Raw genomic sequence first — 8,866 nt, 5'->3', positions numbered from 1 at the left:
TGTACAGAATGTCTTTCGCTGAGAAATCAAGGGCAATAAAACATTACGTGTTCTCCGTTTTCTATTCGGTGGGACAGTGTAAAGAGAAAGGGCGCTCCTCTATCCTAAGCTTATGTAAATACTCGTTGAAACAATCGCGTCTACTCAATATCTGTGTAAGGTGGTAGGTTAGTTTGCCGTGCTTCCGCTCACACCATTAATCTAATGCCGTACTAACGTCAAGGTCCAGTGCACTTTTCTCTATCTTCTCACCGTTCTTGCACCCAAAGATTGTTCGAGACCTTGTGCCATTCTTGGACACTTCAGATGATCGTTCGATTCCAATGTCATACAGATCGGCTATTTCACGTGACAGTCGTTTTTTGATTGGCTATTTAAGATCCGTGCCATGCTGGTGCTGCGTATGATGTTATCCAGATGGTTACGTTGTACGATAGCTGGCGGGCAGCTTCACCTGGCCCACCGGCGTGAGGGATTTTTCACATTTGGGCTCCACTAACTTTGCACATTTTCTCTCCAACGGCCCTCAAGTGCTCCTTAAAAGTTAGTTTTGATTCAATGCTTACTCCTCAATATTTCAAGTAAGGCTTTGAATTTATTTGATAATCTCCTATGGTTAGGACTAACACATCCACAGTCCGCTCAATAAGACCTCACCTCTCTCCCGCCCTATATTCGTTAACCATTCGTGTACAATTCCTACGTCATTACATAATGCTTGAAGTAGATCCAGTTTCGTGGCCACTGCTACGACGACATTAACAGCTGCGTAGATGACAATTTTCATGTCTCCGGGAATGTCGATTTGTGGCACACCGCCATACATCGCATTCTATAGCCTTGACCCTCAGATACTTCCCTGTGGGACGCCGCCGGTGATGTTGTGCTTTGTAGGTCCTTCATCCGTATCAAAGTGAAGTACTTTGTCGCTAAAATAACTACCAATTATTCTGCGCAGGTGGGAAGGTGTTTCAAAGTTCGCTTTTATTATATGCACCTAGTACGCAGTGTTCAAAGCATTTTTAATATGCAAAGTAATTAGTGGACACAGCGTTCCGTTATCTTGGCCACCGGATATGGCTTCCCGGGCTATATTGACAACTGTTTGCATTGTATCTATGTACCTACACCTCTTCCCCTACCTCTACTGTACATCTACATATAAATATAGATAATTATTGGAAACTTTTATCAGATCAAACCATATTGCAATCCGGAGGTAGTAAAATCGGGTGTGGTGGTACCGCTGGGCAAGCGGTCGCAGTATGTGCACGATACTTGCTTGTTGTAACCACAAATAAATTGCTAATAGTAAAAATTGTGTTACGGATATGGCCTGGATTTAATTTGGCATGCTCTAGTACTAGTACCTTCTGAATCTAGCAAACCAATATGGGTGGAAGACGTGGTAAACCCGCGAGGCACACAAGGTCGTAGAAGAAAGAGGGGGAACCGTGGTAAGGCTCCTCAGACTTATTCGGTTTATGGGCTCCTTGAAATGGATCTGCGACCAGGCGTCTGTTGTTGTTGTATTAATGATAAAGACACTCCCCGAAGGCTTTGGGGAGTGTTATTGATGTTGATGGTCCATTGCCGGATATAGATTCGGTACGTTCCGGTAACAAAGCACCATTATGGTACTAGCCCGACCATCTCGGAAACGATTTATACGACCACATTAAACCTTCAAGGCCATCCCGCCCTCCCCACCCCTATTTCCATGATGAGCTTCTGGGTCGCCAGAGCCTCCTCTGGTAATGAAACAGGATTCGCCGCGGGTACGTGAGGTTGACAATTGTGTTGGAGAAGCTATATATTGCGCTGGCAACCCCTCGAATCCCTAGGCGTCTGTATTGGAGTTGTGCGCTTGGCTTGGAACGCAACAAGTAAAAATATTTCCAATGAGAAAGCAGGGAAAGCTTCAGATGATAACTATTTTAGACCATGATTAGAGGGCATTCGCCTGGAATATCCTGATCATTTGAAAGGATGATACTCGCGAAGGTAAAGGCTTAAGGCCAATCGTATTTTAAGACATATTCAACACTTACAGGGGAAAAGAAAGTGCGAGATGTGATCTTTTTCGGAATGAGAGGGGCTTTGCGAAAGTTGGAATAAAATGTGGGCTCCTTCAGAATAGGAAAGTCGATTTTGAAATGCGTTTACTCTAGACTAAATGTGAGGCGGACAGCTCCGTCCGACCGCCGCTAAGTTATCTCATAGGGAGAATCGACGAATATGAGAACAGGGCAACGGACTTGCTATGGACCAATAGGGTTGATTGCGAAGTCTCAAGGTCCTTATGGCGGTACTTGGATAGGAAAGGCACCAGATTCCTTCTCAAACTGAACAAATCTGCGATGAGGGTACTTACGGGTGTCCTTACAGGTCATTGTGCTATCGCACCAATGCTCCGACGTAGAGGTTTACGCCGATCACTTTATCGGCGGCGGCGGCGTAGGCAGCGCGCCGGCGTACGCCGGTGTTCTTACTTTAAAAGCTTGATTTTTCTATTTAAAAAAATAATATTTAGGAAAGGTTTTGTTTATATGTATTTAAGGAAATCAACGTGTTGGACATTTCGGAAAGATCCGGAGTTTTTGCAACAGACCGTTCAAAAATATTCAGGAGTAGCTCCTTGCGAAGGGATTGTCCCTCGTTCGCTTGCTCCAGAGAGGCTTCGAACCTAACCCCGGTCTTTGGAATTGGTACTGCTACGTCTGCTGAAAAGAAATAGAGATACATAAAATAGTCACACTTTTGCTTGTATATCTCGTGCAAAGCGTAGTTTCACCTAGGGTTAACTCCTAATCGTCGCGAACACAATTTCTTTAAATCATTTGTCGCTCCTTGGCGGTCACGCATAAAGGCGACTTAGGGTTGCTATTAATGGTCTATTAATACTCATGACTCTCGTGGCACAGGGCGCCTCCAGTTTTTTCGGCTGGTTTTAAGAGCTACAATTCCCGATGTGCGAACAGTAGGAATCCCTACCACCAGTCGCTACCACGCCTCCTGAGCCTCACACCATATGCCAGTATAGAGGCTATAGGACTACGACTTCGGACTCATTTCGTCGACGTCACTTTCCTAGAAGCTCTAGGTGTAGCCCCGAAGACTTTCCAACGGATGCTGCCGAGCTACACCAGAGAAACGCCATGAAACGTTAGGGAGTGACTATTCGGCCAAGGATGCCACTCTCGAAATCATAAGCAGTCTAAGTGGATGTCATTGCGTCATGGGTGAAAATCGTATAAACCTCGGCGCATCTACATAATTAAAATTTTACAAGGACCCTCGACAAAATTTTTAAAATGTAGAGCAAAGATTGCAGACGTTTGTGTTCACAACATTGATTTCAATAGTCTTCGTTAAATCAAATTTAGAATGAAAGTCGACGAATTTTAAGTTGAAAGTTGTTAACTACTGTTTTCCGGCCTTACGATATAGGCGCTCATTATGGATGACCGCGTAGCTTCAGTTTTCAGACAAGTTCGACTGTCCACTACGTTAGGGTAGTATCACACACGGTCATTAGTTCCACTGTCTTAGGAAAGCTTTTGCTTCACCACTTTGAGTGTTCTTGCGAAGGACAAAGCCCCACCTGGTAAATACATATATGTGCCTACGTATTCACAGTTGTAAAAGGAGCCGTAACGTGTAACTTGGTTGATAGGCTATAATCAATGTGATTCACTCCAAGGCACTAGTTTGCGATAGGGCCGCCAACTTTAGGAAATATCAAACCGGCAGACTTGGGTGTTGAAGGATGAAGTGTGAAAATCAAAATTAACATTTCAGACGCTATTGTATAGTTTCGCAAATAAACAACAGATGTTTGAATGCAAGACTAATGATTTTTCAAACCCTTCTCATAAGTACATATATCCTCAACTTAAGTATGAGGTAAGAATAATTTCAAAGGAGTTTTTATGCCCCTAGAACCTACTAAAGGATTTTGCATCACCGATTTCACTTATTCTTGAGGACAATTTAAAAACATGTTCGCCTTGGGTAATTTTATTTGAATTAATTGTTCATTATTAATTTTTTCAAAAATGCAAAGTGAGCATATAAATTTATTATATAACTTTTCTTTTAGTGTTTTGTTTTAATAACTTGCTGAATTGGATGATGCAAAGTCCGTGTTAAGCTGACATCGAAACCGCCTGTTATTTTAAATAACCTTTGAATAGTTATAAAGAGTTAAATTTCGCAATTAGTTTCTTATAACTGGCAGTGATGCGCATCCGTTGATACCACTTTCGACCATATCCGACCAATTTTCGACATAAACAATAAATGGCCTAAACAGTCTTAAACGAATAGAAAATATAGTAACGCGCCGGACGCCGCGCCGCCGCGCCGATATTTCTGACATTCGGCGGCGGCGTGCGAAAAACGACCAAAATCGGCGGCGGCGGCGGCGTTTATCGGCGGCGTATATCTCTACTCCGACGGTGGTGAATACCAACAAGCTCCCTCTGCAGAAGCTGTCAGGATGAGGAGGAAGAGGAGTCGATCTACCACTTTTTCTGCCGATGTCCGGCGCTTCAAAGAAGAAGTCTCAGATTTCTGGGCTCACTCTTCTTCGACAGTCTGGCAGAGGTTGGGAAGGTGGACGCCTCGCTTCTTATTGGTTTCATCAGGGAAAGCAAGTGGTTCGTTGAGGACCACTAGGAGGAATGGGGCTAAACGAATTTGCCGCCACCCTGTACTTACTGAGGGCACTCATAATGTATAAAAATGTCTCCGAGTGGAAGTGTGGGTAACACTCACGCACGCCCTCTTAACCTAACCTAACCTAGACTAAATATAGGAGTTCCCGTAGCACGTGGAAAGTCATTTATCTCTCAAGCAATTGATTTTCCAAATGGTCGCCGAAATTGTTGATAAACACTCCCAATTCCACCAACATGTCGCATTGTAAAATGTTGCCAATATGCAGCTGTGTGGCTTTTCCTGCGCATTCATACCCATATGTATTTTCACATCACTGCCGCTCTTTTCATCAGACGCCACTAACGCTGGCAGAGTGCCATAATAAGAAGCTGCCTTCGGACGCCAGCCGACAACAAATTTCGAACAATTGCCGGCATTCATCACCACCTCAAATGAAAAACTTGCAACACAGACGACGAAGAGACCAACAAGCCACATACAAAGCTTGCGGCAGCAGCCGGCGAGTACAATATACAGAGTTATGTACAATATACAAATGTATCGCAGCAACAGTTGGAAAATTGTGCTGTTGTGTGTTGCGCGAGAGAGCGGCTGGGGTAGTGGTTGCGTGAGTGCGCCCGGCGAGGCATAGCGCCGCGCCAGCTACAGCAGACCAGGCGCTGCAGCATAGATTCATTCTAAAGTTGCGGCTCGTGGTGAACGGTTGTATTTTTGTGTTGGGCGCGTTGCGTGTGATAATTTTTATATCGGAATAAAATTTTTTTTTTAATATTGCACGCGTGAATTGATGATGACGATTGCTGATGAAGTGTGCGCTGCCACTGTGTATTAGTGCGGTCCAAAAATATATACATACATACATACAAATGTGTAAGTGTATTTGATAGAGCAAAAACAAAATTGATATAAATATCTAGTGAAGTGCATTATTTTGGTTAAAAATTGAAAATTCACAGCAACGTTTTTCACGAATTGACAAGGCGTGCGCGCTGGTGTGTGTGTGTGTATGTGCGTTGGAGCGCGTATCGTAAAATTACCGCAAATCTTGGCAAAATTCGAATTTGATTTTTATGTGCAAAGTAGTAAATGGGTGAAAACACACAAACATACACACATCCATACAAATTTATGCAGATACTCCAAATACAAAGTAAATATGTGTGAAGTGTCTGACTTGTATATAAACATAGCTAGTTTTGTAAATATGTACACTGGAGTTCAGCTGAAAAATTTCGATACATATTTGGTTTTCTCAACGGCAAACAAATCAACGCATACGATTTGAGAGCATATACCCAGAATATTGGAATCCCATACAAGGATTGGAGGTAGCGCGGTGAAAGAGGACAAGAATGCTGTCATCGAGCAAGAATCGTTTTGGCAGCCACATAAGTGTTCACGGATATAATTTCGAGACTGTAAAGGACTAAGTCTACCTAAGTAATCAAACGGAGAATCACTATTGTCAGCAAGTCTCTCATCACCCTCGTTCTAAGCTATTGGCAACTGCAAATGGGCAATGGCCATCCAAAAATGGTTTTTGGAATTTGAGGAACCAAGATGTACTGTGAGATGCTAAAAGTAAGGAAAGAGAAATAGTAATCGCTTATATCGACTTCTCTAATTTACCCGTTTGTCACACTTCTCGTTCCTCAGCGCACTGAAATTGAACAACGGTGAAGTGGGCAAAATTATAAAAACCATCAGAGCCAACGACGACGGTGTGCCGCGCTGCCGGGAGGATGGCAATTTGTGGGAGGGACGCAACAAATTAAATGGGGTTACACTGAAAGGACAGTCCTTGGTCGGGAAAAATCCCGAGTCGCTCCGGTACATAGAACCAACTGCCTTGGGAAGCGATAACAGGCTAAACTCTTACCTATCCAGAATCAACCCCGACATACAAAATGTATGCCCCGCTTGCAATGTGTCCCCACATGACACCAACCATCTCTTTAATTGTAATGTGGAACCAACGCCTCTAACACCCCTTTCATTATGGTCCACCCCTGTTGAAAAAGCAAGTTTCCTTGGCCTCCCGTTAGAGGATATTGATGACAATTTGTGATCAGTCGCATCTATTAGGTGGGGCAAAGCACTGCTACAACAACAACAACAACGATGTGCCTACACCGCTAAGGTGTCCGCTGACACCACAAGAATTTGATCTGACTTTGGACGTTGTCATCTAACAAGGGCCAGTTTTCCTTTGAAGGAATAGATAATCTAACCAACGCCTAACGCGTCGGCCAAATCAAGATCAAAATAAATGGACACTGGGCATCGTCCTCTTGAGAGTAGGAGCTCTAGAATCAATGTGGCCAACAGTTCGATTATGACTTCATCGTTGTCGTTCTGGTATCCCCGGGACCAGCGCATCAATATGACGCTGCGACGTTGTGTAACGAAGTTTTCGGTCTCAAACTACTTTTACAGATCTTATCAAATATATCCACTTATGCAACTGGCAATTTTTTATTGGGCATGCCTAGCCATTCTGCCGCTGAATAATACAAATTGTGGCTAGCTGATGCTGGAAGATCTGTTGCAAACTCGGATGAGATCTGGAATGCTACACAAGTCATAAATCAGTATACAGCAACGTCACAACAACATGTAGGGTAGACTGGATCGAGCTGTGAGATGTCCTGGTAACGCGAGAATAAACAGCGCAGTAGAGGACATATAGGGTACAGCGGCTAACTTAAGATCCAACATCAATAGTATTACACGGCGGTATGATAGACGTGGCCATCGTATTTGGGAACACAATTTAATCCATTCTGTAGACCCTGCAACAGAAGCTGGAAATATGCCGGTCTCTAGCTGATCAGCTTAAGGCGCTTGGCTTCGAGGCCAGGTTGGAGGCGTTCAAACTGGATGCCTTAGATGGTTGGCACGTAGCAAAAAAACGGATCATAAACCTCTTGAATAATATTTATAATAACTTGGCGTTATATACATACCTTCACGGATATTTAAGACGGGCTGCTCTTCTGATTTGTGTCGTGGTACATTATAGTGTTTCCTACAAATTGGCAGTTCGGGACCTACATATTCTATGCCGACTCCGAGCGGCATCTATTAGGCAAATAAATTTTCGCTGAGAAGATTTTCATGGCAGGAATACAATCTCAGTGCTTACCAAACCACTGCCCAGGGGCGGTTTCCCTAAAAAAAAGCTTTCTAAACTATTTTGATTTTCCGGAACTTGAACTAAGAACCTTTGGTGTGGTAGGGCACCATGGCGAAATGCATCCTCGGGCTGCCTTATTGTGGGCATATTCTATGGTCTTTTACCTGCTGCGCGTTGATAATATCAGCATGCTTGCTTCTGTGTCTCATGTCAGGAGGAACATTATAAAACACGTATAGAGCTTATAGTTGTTCGTTGAGAGTGGACTTTGTAAAGTATATTCAGCCCCAAAAGAAGCCTTATACTGAACTTCAAGACTGGCATTATTCAACAAGACTTAATCATTCGCGGCTGTCAGACATGCCAATTGCTCTAAAGTCCATGATGTAGGTCTTTAAATGTCATTAAAGGGTGCCAAAATTATATGATCTTATATTTGGGAGCCAACTTCGTGACCGAAACGAAACCAATATGTTTTGGCGTTTGGAATTTATTTTGTATTAAGTCTGGGCATTGTCGCTTCTTTTTTAAGTTGATACCATGAACCAGCGCCATGGCTGGTATTAGCGTACTATGTTAGCGCAATGGGGCCAAGCGAACTAAGTGAATTAGAGTTTATGACATGAGTATACTAGTTATTGGCGATGTCGGCGCCATTAAGTTGAAGTGGTAAAAGTCTAGTTGAGGGGTCGACTGCTAATACGCGTCAAAAAATAACGAGCGAGGTGTCAAAAGACGCGTATTAATCTCGATAACAATAATCCGAAGGCGGAAAATTAATATTTATCTATGTCCGGAGATAACTGCAGTTGAAGTTGGCGATTTTCATGTGGTTGTTGTGATGTTGTTTTACCCAAAAAAAAAATTGTGAGAATAAGTGTTTTGCGCGGATATAGTTTTGGTCTCCAAACCGGTGTTGGACCCACCCAGGGTAATTTTTTAGAAGCGCGACCGTAGGCCGCCAACGCAGAAAGGTGTTTTGCACAAAAATACTATGGATACCACCCCCGGTTTCGAAAGGGCCCACGGGTAATTTTTGGATTTTTC

General features: G+C 43.3%; 1 protein-coding gene across 5 annotated transcripts in view; it reads left to right on the top strand.

The window, feature by feature from the left end:
* The first annotated feature begins 5,384 nt into the window (after positions 1-5,384).
* The window catches only part of Grip (Glutamate receptor interacting protein), a 120,733-nt gene continuing 117,251 nt past the window's right edge, over positions 5,385-8,866 (top strand). For 4 of the 5 annotated variants that reach the window (XM_067785374.1, XM_067785373.1, XM_067785375.1 and 1 more), the window contains exon 1: positions 5,385-5,553. The gene's annotated coding sequence lies outside the window, so the exon portion shown is untranslated. The other variant, XM_067785372.1, reaches the window with a different exon arrangement.

The sequence above is a fragment of the Eurosta solidaginis genome, chromosome 4 (assembly GCF_040869045.1).
Source record: "Eurosta solidaginis isolate ZX-2024a chromosome 4, ASM4086904v1, whole genome shotgun sequence".
Taxonomy (NCBI): Eukaryota; Metazoa; Arthropoda; class Insecta; order Diptera; family Tephritidae; genus Eurosta; species Eurosta solidaginis.
This window is presented reverse-complemented; position numbering and strand designations above follow the sequence as displayed.